The sequence below is a fragment of the Pseudopipra pipra genome, chromosome 15 (genome assembly GCF_036250125.1).
Source record: "Pseudopipra pipra isolate bDixPip1 chromosome 15, bDixPip1.hap1, whole genome shotgun sequence".
In the NCBI taxonomy this organism is placed as follows: Eukaryota; Metazoa; Chordata; class Aves; order Passeriformes; family Pipridae; genus Pseudopipra; species Pseudopipra pipra.
In genome coordinates this window covers 19,028,505-19,046,799 of record NC_087563.1, presented here as the reverse complement: position 1 = coordinate 19,046,799, position 18,295 = coordinate 19,028,505, and the positions used below count along the sequence as shown (strand labels likewise).

The 18,295-nt window shown below is 36.4% G+C and overlaps 1 long non-coding RNA gene across 1 annotated transcript in view; it reads left to right on the top strand.

The window, feature by feature from the left end:
* Nucleotides 1-11,190: 11,190 nt before the first annotated feature.
* The window catches only part of LOC135422799 (uncharacterized), a 166,307-nt gene continuing 159,202 nt past the window's right edge, over nucleotides 11,191-18,295 (top strand). The window contains exon 1 of the long non-coding RNA XR_010434595.1: nucleotides 11,191-11,443. This is a non-coding gene — a long non-coding RNA (uncharacterized LOC135422799). The remainder of the gene's footprint in view (nucleotides 11,444-18,295) is intronic.

Below are 18,295 nucleotides of genomic sequence, written 5' to 3'. Positions count from 1 at the left end.
ATATTTGATCCAGAAGTCAGAATAAACCTATGTGAACTATCAGTATTTCTCATAAATTTTAATAAATAATAATGTTTAAGTAAATATTTATTGTCAGGGTTTTTCTGTAGTGTTACATAACATCATAAAAAATAAATATAAAAAGAGGGGCTGTTGTGGAAAGTGGATAACATAGAAAAAGGTGCTAAGCCTGAGCTATCCACATACCAAAAGAAATAACACTTCTTGAAGTACATCCTAATAAAATGAAAGTTTTTTCATAAATGATAACAACACTTAACAACTTTCCTTAATCTATCAATGTACATGACAAAAGTATAAATGCTTTGACCAATTCTAAGCGAGAATTTTAGAGAATACAGACTGTAAAGGAAAACACGAGATTACTAAATATTAAGTAGTATTTGGAGGAAACATCTTGAGATTATATCATTTAATTAAAGAAAACTAAATAGGACAACCATGTATTTTTTTAGGACTCATACTGAAAGATTTAGTTTGATTAGGGCTAGAAGCATTCTATAAGATCTTTCTATAGGTAAGGTATTTGTATTTTTATTTTAAATCCTCTTTCTTTTTAAAACAAGTAGTAAAAAAATCTGGTACTCTTGTATCTGCCCTTTGTTTATATATATTGAAGCACTTCACAACAGAGGTCTTGATCATTTTGGTTTTTTGATAAATGGAGGAGCAGAGACAGAAGGGAAAGATTATCTGTTATCACAGAAGTTTGTACTGATTCTCTCCAAAATCCTATTCAACCCAGGACATCCTACGTCTGCAAAAAAAAAAACAAAACCCAAAAAACAGTCAACAGAAAGAGTATAAGTACTCATTTCTCTGTTTTTCAATAATGTCAATGAAACTTGAAGGCTGGTGAAAGAGATAGAAACAGAAACTAGGTTCCCTGAATTCAGGTCCAGCCTACTTCAAAAATACGCAGTTTATAACAGAAGGAACCAAAAGAGATTTATTAAAGGTATACATTTCAAGAATAAATTAGCTGCAAGGAAGATAAATTTAACATACATTGTTCTTATTCCTTATAGTTGAAACTCACACAGTTCCACTATGATACATTTTCAAAGATCTATAGAAATAAGTTTTTGAGTGCTTTTCCCCTCTGAATGCATAGAAATGTTTTATCAGCAGTTTCTGACCATGCATAAAACATTGACATGAAGACACAGTAGGATACACCCTTATTGTAGCCAAGAAATGTCTTTGTATCACAAATCAAACAAACCAACCAACAAAAAACACTCATTTTTTTGTTGCCAGAATTCAGTTCTGTAAAGAAAACATTGATCAGGCTGGATGCAATCTGGGCTGGGAATAGTAGAATGATGCCAATCTAATATGCACTAAGCATGCTCTGTAGTTCTGAAAAGCTGTTTTACTCACTATAAATGTACTAATAGCTGGTTCAAGTTAATGGTAAATATGTGATATATAGAAAGCAGCACTTGTTGGAAATGATCCTCTAAATTACAGATGATGATGATGATTTTGCAGGTTTTTTAAGGATTTACTAGAAAACAAAAAAAATATTGTGACAATTCATCTTCTTTTGCTTTTCCCATATGTTTTATGTCTGTGTGTGCTGGCTGAATTTTTAATTCTGGAATTGTCCTAGTTAAGTAGCTAAAAAGGATATAATTTGGCAAGATTCTGACACTGGATTTCAGTATAAAAACTTTAGTTTACAATTGTAGTTTACAAGCAGCTTTAAGATAAGACCAGAGTAGCAGCACTGACAATAATATGATTAAATTCCATAAACTTAAAACCTTGCCCAGTACACTCAATCACTCTGACTTAAGCAAAATAAAAGAATCTGAAATCTTTAAAGATGCCTTTCAAAAAAAGACATCCCTGGCAATTGTACAGGTTTACAGAATGTCTAGGAAGTTACACAAATTGCCCTTAGGGTAGGCTGGTTCTGACAGAAACCAATAATAAAAGAACATGTTCCTATGAAACCAGATCTTCAGGTGAATCAGCTTGAGCCCCAAGTCAAATCAGCTTTATGAACTTCAGTGGAAGAAACAAATATGGAAAGTATTTTTGCTCTTCATATAACTTTTTACATTATGCTTTATGCAATTATGCAAAAGTGCTTGTGTTGTTTTTTTGAAATTCCCAAAATATTTCTGAAAGAGAAAGCTGATTAAGGCTAAACCAAGAAGTCAGGTGGAGCTGAATCCAGTAAGTACATTAATAGATTCTAACATTTCTTTAGGTATCTTAGAATTTGAAGTAATACTAGTTTGAAATATTTGTCTTTCTGCTGTATTCTCCTATCACCACCACTAACTGAGCTTTTCATAAGTGTCAGCATGACATTCAGACAGTTCTACGTAAAACTTTGTAGAGCTCAACAAATGAACCTCATAGTGAGAGGAACCATAACTCATCATGCCTTCTCCACAAAGATGCAGAATGCTAAAACAGAGGAAGGTCATAATATCTGTCCTTATCCTTCTGTCATAATAAAAACTTCATTCTTTATAGTCTGACCTCTAAAATATAATGTATCTTTAAATAAAACCTACATTTAAACTTTTATACCTTGGTTAGAAACACTTTCATTTTACATGTTTTTTTCTTTCATGGCTGCAAGAGTTTAAATTGATATTTTTAAGCTTGGGAACAGGAATTATACAGAACTTTCTTGTTACTGCGTTTCTTAGCACTTGTGAAAATATGTTGAGACTTCAGAAATGTGTGTCCTGTGGGACTGAACTTACTAAAGAGCTCCAAGTCACTTATTAGAAAATGCCTGCTAGTCCCTGAGGATTTTTTCCTATTACCTACCCCTAAATGAATGACTAATGTGATGGATTAGTCTTTTCACCCTTGGTACATGACTAGAAGACTTTATGAACTACCAGGAATGTATTTTGATTTCACTGGTGTCCTTCCTAATCACTGCTGTTGAATTTCCAAATGCTTTTGGTACTCACCAGAATCCAGATGGAGAATTTTCTGAATTGTGAGAGGCTAACACTGTTGTTCTGACCCTCTTTTTGCTTAACCTCCACATGTCCTGTGTGTAATTCTGCCTTTTCCCAGTATCAAATCTGTGACAAGATCAAAAATGGATCTAATCAGATAGCAAAGGTGTTCTCAGCTAAAATGTACAACTAGAATTTTAACAAGAAAATTCAAAGGAAAAATTATAAACATGTATATGCATAAATGAAGATAAATGTATTGGGTTGTCTTAAGATTTATGACTAGATATATTGATCTTTGTGAGGGTTCTCTATACTGACTTTGAAAAACTTACCATGCAAGCAGTGTTGATGGAGGATATCCTTCAGAGAGACCTGTAAGGATGTGTTTGAATATATCCAACCATCTTTTTATTTGCATGATCCATTTAAAGCTATAAATTGCCAGTCAAGGGTTTGGATTTTGACTTAATTATCATTATAATTTTAGACACTTAGTTATGATGAAGTGCATGTAATTAAAACTATAAAATAGCAATAGATGTATATAAAATGATATACAGATTCCAGTTCAGTATTGTGCTTCTGATGAGAATTGCTTTGCACAGAAGCTGGGGATTACAGACAGTTTGGGGTAGCTGAATGCTGTGACCTCACCTGTCTTTGTGCAGGTGAGAGTAACCTGTTGTCTCTCTTGCAACATTTTGTAGCATATTCTCTGTTGTCAGTTCTGAAGTAACATCTCTGAAACTTTTTTCATAATTCATACGCTGAGTGAAGGCTGGTGGAAGCCTGTTATGGTCAATTCTGTATCGAGAGAGCATTTTGGCCATGCACAGAATTGTTGTGTAGCACATCTGACTGCATTTTTGTGAGCTCAAATTAGCCAACACATTGTTCTGTGCATTACTGAAGGGTACTCAGTTTCCTCAGAAAATGACTGTACTACATATGAAGCTTCTGAAGCTTTTAGACAAGTTTCCTGGAGCACTGACTATAGACATGGAAAAGCAAAAAACACTGTTATCTGTCTCACTGTGTTGTAAGGGGACGCTGGCTTTGTCCCCATCTTTCTCCATACCCCATCTGACCAAATAGGTTTTTTAGTTACTAACTCACTCCACTGTGAAGCAGGTCTCTCAGATGTTTGGCTGCTGGCTAAATATATTTTGTTGCCTTTCAGTGAAAAACAGCTCAGCTCATCAGGTCCACTCTATCATGTGCAACTAATGTTTTCCACTGCCTTTTCTGTCCCAGTTACTTTTCAAACTCTCTGGTCCTGCCAATCTTTTTTTTCCTCATTCCTTGCAGCAAGGCCTCTATCTGTTTCTACTTCTTTCCTGAGACTGTCAACCGGTGACAGTATTAATTATTCAACCTTATTTTCTATTTCTCAAAGCTGTGGGAAACACAGCAAAATGTTACATTTGCAGTGCAACACAATTCTTTCACTCCAGCGTGACACTGGCAGGAGTCAGATATACTACAGGTGTCTTCATAGACAAGAGTTCTCTTTACCAGTAACTGGATACCAAGCACAATGTTACATTTTCTCTTAGATATGCAGCCTTATAACAGAAACCTAATTTATAAAGATGAGAAAATTACTCGGTGCAACCATACATGTCTACTTTTATAAGAAAATAAATGTCACTGTAAGTTTCGGTAATGAACAGTTTCTATGAGAATTGTCTACTTCTTAATTAATTAGTATTTAAACTGTATGATGATCCATACTAACAGGTATACCATATGCTGTGGAACTATCCTTCAGCCTCCAAACAAAGTCTGAGAGGAAATGAATCAGAATTTAACTGTTCTATTCACTAAACAAACACTCTGCAATTAGAGGTTCAGATGATGACTTTAAAAAGACAGTAAACAGATGATGTGACATTCAGACTGAATGAAATGCAGGAATGAATAGAAAAAAATGCAGACGCTGTCTTTAGAAGCAAGAAAAATTGTAGTCCAATAGTTGCAGGGGAACTTTACATTAAGCTGTGTTATTGCTCAGCTAAGTAAACTGGGAACTCAATAAACTGCAGGCGGTGTAAGTTGTGCTTCACAAAGAGGGAACAAAGAGAAGATCAAAAGGCACAGGGCTCTGCAAGATTAGAGCAATTGAAGTTGTTTTTCTTGTCACAGTATCAGCTCTGCTTGAGCAGCACCAAGCAAGATCTGGGCAGTGCCTCCTGGGGAGGGTATCTCTTTTGAGACAATGCCCTCATTATCAAATACTGGGGCTTGTTCTTTAAAATGACTATACAAAGACTAACAGGAGCCTTGAATGTACACATGCATAAATTCAGATACCATTTGCTAGTAATTACAAAATATTAGTTTAAAGCAGAGAGGGGCAGCACTAAAATAATACAGTTTCTGCTTTCACCAGAAATTGCTTTTTTTCCTTTTGATTCTTCCCCACCAAAAGTATTGCTGACAACACTAAAATGACCTTTTTTTTTTTATTATTATTAAATAGAAAAAGAACTCTGGAAAAGCACAAGTCTTCCAGTCCTTTAATCCAGTTATTTTAAGATATTTTAAACTTAATTGTTGTATTATAGTCATTCCTTTTATTGCAAACTGACAGATATTGTAGATATTCAATGTCCAGTGTACCAGAAACTGTGTGATTTAATCTCCTTGCAAGCAGAGCACCTCCTTGTGACTTCCAAACTCACAGCTCTGTCCTCGGAAGAGAACAGGCACATAGAGCTGGCTCGCTACAGCTTTATTGAATAGCATAACTGACTTCCATAATGGAAATGCTGAATTGAAAAGTGTTGCCTTTAGTTCATAATGATTAGCTAGTTCAAAATGTAATTTACTGGTTGGGTGCTTGCGTTTTTTGTCTTGAAAAAGCAGCGTTTCTGAAGGGTGAGCACTGTTCATAAAAACTTCATCTTGTTGAGAACCTGGTATGTTTAGGTGTCATTAGAAGTAAAAAAAGTCTTTTCCTTGTATATATCCTAGCACCATGAGATCCTGGCAAGATACTGAGAATCCTATTGAGAATTTTACTTCCAATTTAAGAATATAACTGAAAACAGTAAAAAAAAATTTTTTTTGCAAGTCATTGTGTCTCTTTTCAGTCTGTTTTCCACAGATACATAGAAGAAGTGTCAGTAGGTGAGTTTGTTGTGCTAGAGAACTGGAACTGTCCTGTAATAAAACCCTATGCCTTGCATGACTGTGATACACTTCCAGTACAAAGTCCAAAAGTGTAATTCCACCCAAGTCTGCAGAGATATAAAAGGAATCAATACATTCCAATAAAGAGCAGTGCTTGTGTTATCAGCACATTATTTTAAATACTTGACTATGATCAGTAGGAATCATAATAGACCAACATGTCTGAAAATCATGTACTTTTATTTATGTGCTTAAGTATGATAACAACATCTTTCATTATATTTAAAAAAGCATCTGAATTTGCAGATAGACTTTCAGTGTTATTTTCAGATGTGCTTATGTGGCATTTTTCTACATCTTTAAATACCTAACACTTGTAAAAATATAGCCTTTAATCTGTAACTTCAGGGATTTTAGCAAATCTCTAGGGGAAAATCTCTGCTCTTTCTGCAGAGAAGAAAGGGAAGAGGCAGTCTGATCAATTCTACTGCCTCTTCCCTGTAGTTCCTCCTCTTAACCTGTGTGTCTTCAAGTAGAAATAATTTTAATTATTCAACATATAACGGGTTCCTGTAATAACAAAAGATCACAAGACTGGACCATGGTGCTCCTTGGAATCAGCAAAGGACTGTGTAAATGTGGACATAGAGTTTATAAAATTCAGTATTCAAGGCAAAGAGGATTTTACTCCAGACTGAGACAGTCAGTTTGAAGAAATAAGGCATTTCTTTAAGAGTTTTGAATTGTTCTGACTCTCTCACTAGATAACACAGAGCGGGTTTGAGTGAAGTTGTACAAAAGTGAGCTGCAGAGTAACTTGACAAAGTAAGGGGATTTTTAAGCTACTTCAGAGTCTTGTCCCATCAGACCATTACAACCACTGAAGTGGATCAAATGATTACATAAAGCAGTAGAACTAGAACTAATGGAGTGATTTTATTTGTACTAGAGCAAGTCCACCATTGCACGCCCTTTGTCTGACTAAATATCTGGGTAACTTTATAGGAAAAGACATTTTCTAGCCCTAAAAAAGTCAAGTGCATGTTTCTTTTTTCACATTTTTATATCTAGGTTAATTCCTGTTTCTTATGGTTCATTTTATCTTTTGAGCAAATGGAAAAACAGCTCTACCTAAATTCTCTAAGTTCTAGTGAGTAGGGAAGTGACACTTCCAAACGCAGACTGAGACATTGTATTTTCATTTTCCAGGTGTAGGCATGGGCATGGCATTTAAGACAGAGTTCTGTGTATTTTTGAAACAATCACTGTAAAGTTATTTTGAAAAAATATTGTAAACATCCTTGGAAGCAAATTGATATCTCATTAGAATGAAAAATGTAACTTTTGGCTGGGAAGGTTTACCCAATATATATATACCTTGGTGTTTTGAAGCTTAAGTTGGACCATAAGCCCAGTTCTGAATTTTCATATATGAAATACCAGGCGTATTCATGTCTAACAGCATGCACTGAAAAAAGCTTTATTTGTTGAACTCCCTCCCAAATGTACTGCAGAAAAAGTTTGCCTACAAGTTGAGCATGTGGATATCTGTAGAGGTGAGAAATACTTCAGAAAACAACATTAATCACCTGTGATGTAAGAGACATTTCTCCCCTTAAACTGTTTGGTCTGGAACAGACTGCATTGGAAATCACTCAGACTGAAGTCTTGAACTGATAGGCAGTTTGTGTGAACACAATTACTGTACTGTGCAAATCTGTTTGAACATCTATCATTTAAAAGATAGGCATAAATTTAATAAAACACAAGGCATAAAGCTGCTCTTGTGTTGAATAGCGACCAGATTGTAAGGTGGTTTTAGAAAGCAAGACTTCTAGTGAATATGCATTTTTAAAAGCCTCCAGCCAGTGTCAAACATATTAAGAACTACAACTAGTCCTTTTTATCACGAGGGTAACTTCCAAGGGTTTTATTCCTTATTTGACACAATGTAATCTGCACATATCCCCAGAGGACAGCTAATTCTTAAAATCTGTTATTTTTTCTTTGTATTTAAGTGTATTAGTCATGTTGATTAGATGTCAAAGCTTGGACAGTGTGTTCTCTAATACTGTGAACTTGGCAACACTTCTATCAGAGAGTGGCATTTTGGCTTATTCCGTTATTTCAATAGGGAAAGCGGAAGAAAAAATCTTAACCTTTTAAAAATAAATTTTAATAACATTCTGAAATTTGCAAAAGGCCATCAGACCTTGCACCTGATGCGTTGATTTCTGCTGACCCCTTTTGACAGGAAAAAACACACTTAGGTTACAAAAAAGAATGTAGAGCATGACATAATTTAATTGGGCAAGTTTACTATTCTGAAAAAAGCCAACGTCTGCACTTTTTTTTCTGAAAAGAAACCAAAGCAGCAAATAGGAAAGGAACATATTTTCCTTACTAGAATAGGAAGCGTTCTCCTTGTTGCTGTGTATTGGCAAAGCTTTACCAACCTGAATAGTGCAATACCAGTTTTTTAGCATCTGAGAAGTTGGTTTGGCCTTTGGAATACAGTGGATCATCAATTCAAGGCTCTCCCATCAACAAAGGGAGATTCCTTAAAATGCCTAAGTACACAGAAACTTCCTTCGCTCCTCACTATGCACATCTCAGCAGTTTGTATTCAGGTTCACATTCAGGTCTTGATGATTTTAGTCCCTTCTCGGGCAATTGGATTCTTTTTCCTATGAACTGTAATAGTCCTTGTCTCTGTTTCCATGAAAAAGCCAAATCAGTTGTTAAGCCATTAGACTCTGACCACTGCAAAACTTTTTTCTAATGAACTTATTTTGATTTACATACCAACTGTCTCTGAATGCAGTAGCTATGCATTTGCCAATGTGATGATCTAATTCATCAGGCTGAAACATAACTTTTCTTTGTCATATGTGAAAATAAGTGATTAAGTAGAGAACAGAACTACTGAGAGATAATAGTTCTTAGACAGCAGAATATAGCTTAAGCAGCAAGTTAACCTCTTGAATCACTTAACACAGATTTCATACATAAAGATGTTGTTCCTTTATTTTATTCTATTTCAGGCACAAAAAGTAGCGATACAGATTTTGAAGTTCTGTATGACAACTCACAGATGCAGATGGTTTGTAACTAATTTTAGGCTGCATTTTCCATTCAGATGAAGAGATCCTAATGTTAGAATCTTCATGATACATGAAGAGTTGTCTTGAGAAGCAGAAGTTATTTATAAAGGTGTTGGTCTGCTTTGGATGGAGAACTGCAGATGAATTCTCTTTTCTCCATAGTGGTACCAACATGTTATGAAACAAGATGTTTCAATACCAATGCCACCAATCTGTATGTCACTGAACACCTGTTTTTTTATATGGTCTATTTGAAGATTAATTGCCTGTTTTGCAGCAAAAGCTTCTTGTCAGGAAAACCCAGTTAGAAACATTGCTTTTCCAGATCATTACCCTGAATGTAACCACATATACAACACAATGATTATTGAATAACCACATTTAAATACTGCCATTTTCAAGTAAAAGGGAAAAAAATGCTACTGGTATTGTGTATTCATTGTCATGGCTACAGTTGTCTGCTAAGAAAGTGGTTTTGCCCTTAATCCACCCCAGTTAAAACTGACATACAAATTTTAAGAAATGCAGTGTAAGCTAAACACAAAGATCATTAACTCCAGAACATTTTACCCAAAAAAATACCAACATCTGGGAGGAAAACAAGGCAAATAATTGTTTGATTGTTTGGCTTTTGCAGATGCAGCATATGTATGTGATATCTTGGTTGCAGTATTCTTCATCACTAAGAAGATTTTTTGGTGCCAAAAGTTTGAGAAGATTGTGGGACTGACTGAAATCAGGACTGAAGACATGTTTGATCAGAAAAAGTGGTGAAGATTTCAGAGCTTACAAAGCAAATGCAGTGATTTTCTTGGCCCTGTTCTCTAAACCTTTTTTCCCCCAGGAAAACCTTTGCAGCCTCAACCAACTCCATAAGCAGGAGATGGCTGTGCATATAAAAAAATCCTAACATGTGAGAACTTGGCAAAATGTAGTCTCCACTGGGATGCTGAAAACTGTACAGCTTTGCAAAGCAGAGCTGCACCAAATTGGAGAAGAGCACTTGAGGCATTTTTATTTATGTACAGCTAGCAAAAACTTTTATTTTTATTTAGTTTTATATCTAGGCCAAGCACAAGAGAAGCAAGCGTATCTTAGTGCTGTATTAGTGTGATCATTGTGCTAGAAATTACCATATTCTGTGATTCTGTAATTTTTCTTTTACAATACTACTTCTGTAAGTTGACTGCCAAAAAAAGGTAAAATTTTGCCAAATCTTTTGCTCAAAATTGTATAAAATCTATGTTGCACATTCATACCAGCTTAGATTAACACCACTGTGTACAGTGGGGACTCAATGGTTTTTGTATGTGATGCCATATATATTAAACTTTTTTGATAAATCAGTTGTTGTCTTCTACTTTTAATAAAGACATGCAAATACTGCAGTTCCTTGTCTGTGCTTTTCTTCTCAGTGTTCAGGTCTAGATACTTGTGTGTCTGTGTGTGTGTGTCTGTGGAATGTTTATGTGTGTGTGTGTGTCCGTGTGTGTTTGTGTGTGTATGAGTTGTGTGTGTGTGTCTGTGTGTGTGTGTCTGTGTGTGTTTGTGTGTATGAGTTGTGTGTGTGTGTCTGTGTCTGTGTGTGTGTGTCTGTGTGTGCGTGTATGAGTATGTGTCTGTGTGTGTGTCTGTGTGTGTTTGTGTGTGTATGAGTTGTGTGTGTGTGTCTGTATGTGTCTCTGTGTCCGTGTGTGTTTGTGTGTGTATGAGTTGTGTGTGTGTGTCTGTGTGTGTGTGTCTGTGTGTGTATGAGTTGTGTGTGTGTGTCTGTGTGTGTGTGTCTGTGTGTGTTTGTGTGTGTATGAGTTGTGTGTGTGTGTCTCTGTCTGTTTGTGTGTGTATGAGTTGTGTGTATGTGTCTGTGTGTGTCTCTGTGTCTGTGTGTTTGTGTGTGTATGAGTATGTGTGTGTATGAGTATGTGCGTGTGTGTCTGTGTGTCTGGTGTGTGTGTCTGTCTTTCTGTGTGTGTGTGGAGGGGAAAGGGCCAGCTCAAGCCTCCCTGAGGTGGCCCCGTGTCCCTCTGTCGGTCAAAGGCAGCTCGCGCACACTTGCCCATCCCTCAGCTCCCGGAGTGCAGCTCAGATTGGCAGGACAGCGAGGACACCGCCCCTCACCCCGTTCGGGAACCCCCTCATGGCCGGTGGGTGAGGCCCTGCCTGGGCGGGTTGGCCACAAGAACCAGAGTGGATAAAAGCAAAGGAATGTGTTCGCCTCGTGTCGCGGCCCTGCCATCTGGACAGGTGAGAGCTGGGCTTCCACGAGCTTCCTATGGTAGCTATACAATCCGCCTTTCCCTCTTTCTCCTTCCTCTCTTTTCTTGCTCCCTCTTTTTCTCTTTCTTTGCTCCTTTTTTGATGCTTTGGGAAGCTTAAAGCTGAAGGAATTGGATTTTAACTGGGTAGTGTGGATTGGTATGTGCTGGGTCAGTACTGTGGAGAAATGTTTCCTCTAGATTGTGTGATGCCCTTTTGAACTTTTGCCAAGTTCCCTTATTTTCTCCCCTAAATTATCAGTAAAAATGCCTCTTAGGGACGAGTGTGTGGCTTATTCTCTTGACGCTATCTCGAGGTATTAAAGAACCCTATATATATTTTAAAGTAAAACTCCTGGCTGATCCTGTGAGCTTGCAGCTCCGGGGCTGGGGTGTTAACAACTATCACAAAGGAAAGCGCCACAACTCCAGGGTTTGGAAGCACCATGTGGCCCCTTTTGGATTTCAGCATTGGACTCTGTGCCCGTATTTTGCTTAAGTCCTGCCTTAAATCCTGTTTCTAGGTTACAGGCTGATTCCTCTCTCTGTAAGGGTCAGGGTCTATGAGAGCATGGCAGTTTAGCTAAGTGGAAGATCCTGGGTTCAATAAGTGGCACAGCTGAAAGTGTGATAGATAATAAATGAGAACTAATTATGTTCAAAATGCAATTGGGCCAGCAATTCCTTTAATTTATATAAAAAGAAAAGGGTGGCCAAGTATTTCTTTTGTCCGAGGTGTGTTGAAGATCATTACAGTAAGAGTTTTTAGGAGGACAAGAGTTTAGTAGGTAAGTGCTTTTTCTTTATAACAGAGAGGAAAAAAAATAGAGACTATCTAGTTAGTCATTGCTATTTCAGCTTTTTCTTTCTGTCTGTTTTCAGGCAAAAATGCTTTTCTACTTTATGAATTCATTAATAAGGAAAAAAGTTAGAAGCTGTTTTCTGGAAAGCAGAGCACATTGCCAAATGGTTATGGTAGTAGGTTTTGAAGTACCAAGTCTGAAAACAGAGAAATTTGCTCATAGTGTGCACCCCATAGAAGAGCTTTTAGCCTTTCATTCAGCAAATTGGATTAGAACTAGCAATTTCTATTTCATCCATTTTAATTGTGTGGTTTTAATTATTTTCTTTTGTTTTGGCTCAGCATATGTTATCAGGGCTAGTGGGCCAAATTCTCTGTGGTCTAGCCATAGCCTTTTTTCCAGCTTTACCCTGATGATTAAGAAGTAAAATGAAGCCTCTTTATCAATAGATCCCCTTTACACCAGTGTCTGGTTTTATTACAGCAATATCTAAGAACTCATGATCGTTAAAATTCAGAGGTTACTGTTAATAAGAGACATGTGGGGAAAGCATCTGGTGGCTTTTGCATTCTGAATACTGCTCCTTTTTAGAAACAAGTAGTACTGGTTAGAAATTAAAAATGTATTAATGTCTCTGACTTTTTTGCAAAAACTTCTTGGGCCCCTTGGGAAGTAGTTTCTTGACAGAAGCAAGCACCTGATGTTAACTTTGTTGTAACAGACACAAAAAGTTCCCTTTATGTTAAAGCCCAAACCCAACTGATATAGTATATCAGATGACAACTAAATACAGGATCACTTAATGGAATAGACCACAATGATGTTTGTTCTTCTGAAAAGTAAAAGAAGTGGGGGAAGGAAAGACGTGCAGAACTTGCTAATGATGGATATCTGTCTGCAAGTGGTGGTGTTGGATTACAGGGTGTGTTCCCTCTTTCTTGACTGTCAGAAAGAAAACCAAAATGTTAAAACCAGTTGATCTCTACTCTCAAATCCCCATGTCACCTTATATTCTGTATGTTTTCTTCTGAAAATATTCTGCGTTCTCAGAATTTGTACGATATGCTAGAGACGCAAATGGCTCCCATCTAAGGAGCAAAACAGTGAAAAGAACTGCTGCTCACTTTTCCAGTAGTTAATGAGTGAAACCAATATCTCAAATACTGAGTTCATAAATTTAACTGACTTACATTGTTGTATAGCAAGATGTCTAAGTGTACATATAAAAAAATGTTAAATTTTTGGTCTTGAGGGTTATTGGTGACAACTATTTGGCTCAGGGCAGTATTTATCATTGCTTCTCTGAGGTGCTGATATCAATTCCTGGCACCCTGCATTTGCATACTCTGTATGGTTTCTTTAGATATTTTTTAACTTTTAACTCCACAAAACCTTTCACATGGTACTTCAGAAGGAAAAGCAGAATATGTGATTTTTAAGACAGGTAAGTTAGCAGCATTAACACCTCGAGGTTTTCAGAAAAGGGTTGAATCTCATGAAAATGAAGATTGTAGCAATCAGTGAAGCTTAGAGCTCTGCAGACAGTGTCAAACAATACTTCTCTGATAGCTTCTTGTTTGATTTGGAGTCATTCACGTCTTTGTGGAGGTGAATTTGACAGCTCTGCTGTACTCATTAGTGGGGCAAAAAGCTCTGAAAAAAATACACGACCATATGCAATTATGTTCTCTCCTGTCCTTGTGCATCTATTGCTCTGGTTAATTTAAGTTATTGATAGAAGTTATTTTTCCTGGTCTCTAACCTGTTATATATGTAAAAGTTCCTTAGTTCATTCAAAATTTAACAAAATAGCCTAATGTTTAAAAAAAATAATTAGTTGTTATTAGTAGTCAGCATTAATACCAATTTCTGTTCTAGAATTCGAAGACAATATAAAACACTCCTCCTGCTAAAAGCAAATTTTAAATATGCTTTTCAAAGCCTTTAGTGCTTATTTTGCTAATCCATTTTTTGCATATACTGTGCTAAATTCCTTATAACTAAGGCATGGTTATCCCAATAATGTATATATACAGTATTAGTCTTAATCATACATCCTAATTTTTCTTAAAAGGAGGAAAAAAGATAATTAAGATTTGCAGTGTAAGTAGAACACTAACAATGTTATGCTCCATTTGGACACGAGGTGGGGGGTGGAATTCCAAAATGTAAAGCCTTTCACAGAGTGCCTCATGTCAGTTCTCCCAGTATATGTGTATTAGGTGTGATGTATCTGGTTGAAATTCCAAAAAGGTCTTGCCAAATTTAATGCATGAGGATAAAAACAACTGAAGTCAAGTACTTGTGCTGAGTCAAAGCTGAGTTGGATCTTTAAAAGCATGAGTTTGAAACAGTTTTAAAACTGTTAAATAAGGCTGGATTGCTAGTGAATCTAGTTGCTATCTTGTCTGTGTTTGTTTCTCTTTGGAAATAGGGATGGTTTGCTTAAAATATCTTACAGTTCATTGTCAGAAAAGGTTGGGGTTCGGTTTTTTCCAAGTGTCTCTCAGAGCTATAATGAGATGACATTTTCTCAAGCATCACTGTAGTCAACAGAGTATAACAATTGTAATGGTATTTTTGCTTATATGGGCTTGGCTATGTGGTGAATGTGTTATTTTGGTTTTTTTTTTTGTTTTTTTTTTTTTTTTTTTTTTTTAAATTTATATATAACATGAGATAGAATAAAAATTGCACTGAGTGATGAAGTAAGCCTAAGAAATTTACATTAAGAGAGTGGGAATATTGTCTAAGTAACTTCAATAGTAAAACTGAAGAACACCTGGTGTTAAGAATGTGTATTTACATATATGGAGCTCATTGGCTACCGCTGCATTGCCTTTTAAGTGTGCACTGTGTAGTCAACTTTTAATATTTCAATGTCTTCCCTTGGATTAACCCCCAGATTATCAGTGGGAACCTATGACAAGAAAAGATGAAAAGCTGAAACCAATGCAAAATGAGCTATGGTGTTGTGTCCACCTCAAATGATTTTGTAAGTTATTGTCATCCAACATGAGGAACATGTTACCACAGAAGCAGCAAAGTTGTAGAAGGACCTATAAATGGGTGGCATTGCTTTCACTCTTTCCTCTCAGGTGACTGCGTATTTTTGTTAGATTGAGCCACGAATTTTATCTGCAGGGTACATAACCACTCTAGTTAATTCAAGCTAAACAATGGGGAAATCATTTTCCTTTAGTTACCTTTCACCTATTTTTTTTCCTCAAAAGGCCAAAAACCCAAGGAGCTCCTGTTGCTGGATCTCATTCTTTCCTTAGTTATTTGTAATATTTTTTTAATTTGTGTTCTTAAAGAAAACAAACCCCCCTTCAGCAATTGTTAAAACTGTTCCTTCACACACAGACCCAATGTCAGCAACTTTTTTCGAGGTGGCAGGTCCCTTAAGATGATGGGACACTTTCTATGTGCTTCTCGTTTAAGTGACATTGAATTGCTGGGGTATTGGCAAACCTGTCCAGTGGACATTCAGCTTGTCTTCCCCTGGTTCTAGTTCACTTCACTTATGCTGAACTCTGTTTTCTTTTGTCATTTGAGAATCTTCTGTTCAATGAAAACCTTCTTTTGAGACTAATTAAAAACAAGCTAGAGGTTTTCTTTGAAGCAGGAGCAGTGTAAAGAATTGCAGTGTCTCATTAGTAATAAAGAGATGTCTGCCTTGCCTACCAAGGTTTTTTGCAGCTAATCTTAGTATAGTTATAATATTTAACAATTGTATATATTGAAGATTACTTTCCTGGTGTTTTCCACACTGCTTTCCTTTGTGTACATCATTCCATACCCATTACTGCTGTTGAGGTAATGTGATAAAGGGCTTGACAATTACAAGTCTGAAACAAACCCTTTCTCATTTCTTACACTAATTTAACATACACTACCAGAGTAGCATACAAATTATTTTTGTAGTCACATTCTGAGTTCTTTTTGATGCCATTATGCTGTGTGCTATAGATGCACAGTAATTGAAGGTATGGTAGGTATAGGCTACTATCCAAATGTGGTACATAACCATAGATCTCTTTGTCTTGTGTCCAAGTTTCTCATATCCTTTACTTTTTTTTTTTTTTAAATTAGAGAGGCTCTTGAAATCTTATTTTACATGGACACCTGTGACAAAAGAAAAAATTAATTTGACTAACATCACATGAGCCTATGCAGGGGGACTATGCTTAGCTTTGTATTGCAAACCATCCTGCTTTACTTCTGTTATCTCTATTACAAGAGAAAAGCTCTTTGTAACAGTGAGAGAAGAGGAGATCTATAGTATGTTTGTAGGGCTTCATGAAACAATTCATCATAATCTGTTGTTGATTAGGATATTGCTATTTACATAATTTGAAGTGCAGTCCTTTTCCCTGGCCATTAGTCTAAAATTACTTGTTCCTTTTGACAACATGCCACCCGTGTTTGCTTCTTATGATTGTAAAACCATTCTTATAACCTTTCTGGGAGAGGATCTTACCAATTTTCTGATTCCAGCTGCTGGAGATGTATTACTGCTATATGTGCCAGCCAGCATTTCTCAGCAGTAAGAAAATCTACTTGAGGGGAAAAAAGGATTGATATCTAGTAAAAAGTAATTAAAATAAGTAGAAAAGCTCAACTGTTGAGGGAGAAGAAACTTCCAAAGCCTCGCGAAGTCTGTGCTGCTTTACTGCATCCCTGAGTTACTGGTCACAGAGTGAACGAGGAATTACATATTTTATGTAAAATATTCATCATAGTTGAAATGAAAACATGCTGCAAAAAGTTTCAGAGAGACACTAAGCAATAAGCTCTAGTCAATAATAGTTGGGTGATAAAGTTGGAGAAATACTGAAGATGCATCGAGATGTGCTGTAAATTCCTGGTTAGCAGTCAGAACCAGGATCCCCATGATGCAGTGTTGAACATGCTAGAGCAGTACTGAAAATACAAGAATATTAGACATTATGAGCTAAGTACTTAGAAATAGAAAACATTATTTATGCCACTGGTAAAGACATAGTGAACATTTAGAATCCTTCATAGCTCTGTACTTCATCTCATTTTAAAAAATCTAATAGAACTGGAAAAGGTAGAGAAGTTGACAAAATATATCTGGAGCTATTGAACAGCTTATAAAATAAGATTCATTATATCAGGATTTTTTCTCACAGGATAAGAAAACTGAGGGAGAAATGCTAAAGTTCTGAAAAATACAAATCATGTAGAGAACAGAATGATTATCACTCTGCTAAAGGACACTCCATAAAAATAATAAGCACCAGACTTCCATTAACAAGGAGATACATTTTCTCATAAGTACACCACCACTATGAAATTCCCTGCCCTAGAGAACATTGGGGCTCTGTGATGAGTGAGAAAAGGCCATCGAAGGTTCGTGCAGAATGTGTTTCTCAGAAGCTGTTCGGTGTGGCTGGGAAAAGGCAGCTCCTGGCTTCAGGTGGCTTTACCTGCTGCTTTACAGGAGCTGTGATGGTGTCCAGGCAAAGGGTCACTCTGTGCTTTCTCAACTCTGTTGCTTTTCACTACAGCATCTTTTCATGGCCCTTGGCTGAATTCTGGGCTAAATGATGCTTTCTGAAGGAATATGTCTGTTCTTATGGATGAGGAACAAACTCATATGTAATTATGACAAAGCATCTCCAAATTGAACAAATACATTTTATAAAGCTGCTATCTGGAGTTTTCTCATTTCTTTCACATGAGCTAACCTTTCTGTAATGGAGTAACTTTCTGTTATCTCTCCTCATCTTGTTTTCAAGTTTTAGCTGTAAGCCTGTCCCTTCTGCCTTTTTATTTATGAATAAAACTACTGTGGGGCAGCAGTTTTTATATGAGGGGCTTTTTAAGCAGAAATGACATTATTCAGTCTCTGACAACACTGATAGCTGTCTACAGTCAAAGATGGATTTAAGATGAAAAATGTTTTGGACGTGCTAAACTGAAGACTAAAGAAGAGCAAGTTTAATTTACATAGGAAAGAAAATAACTATTTCTGCCTGTGGTATTTTATGCACATTGGTATTTCCACT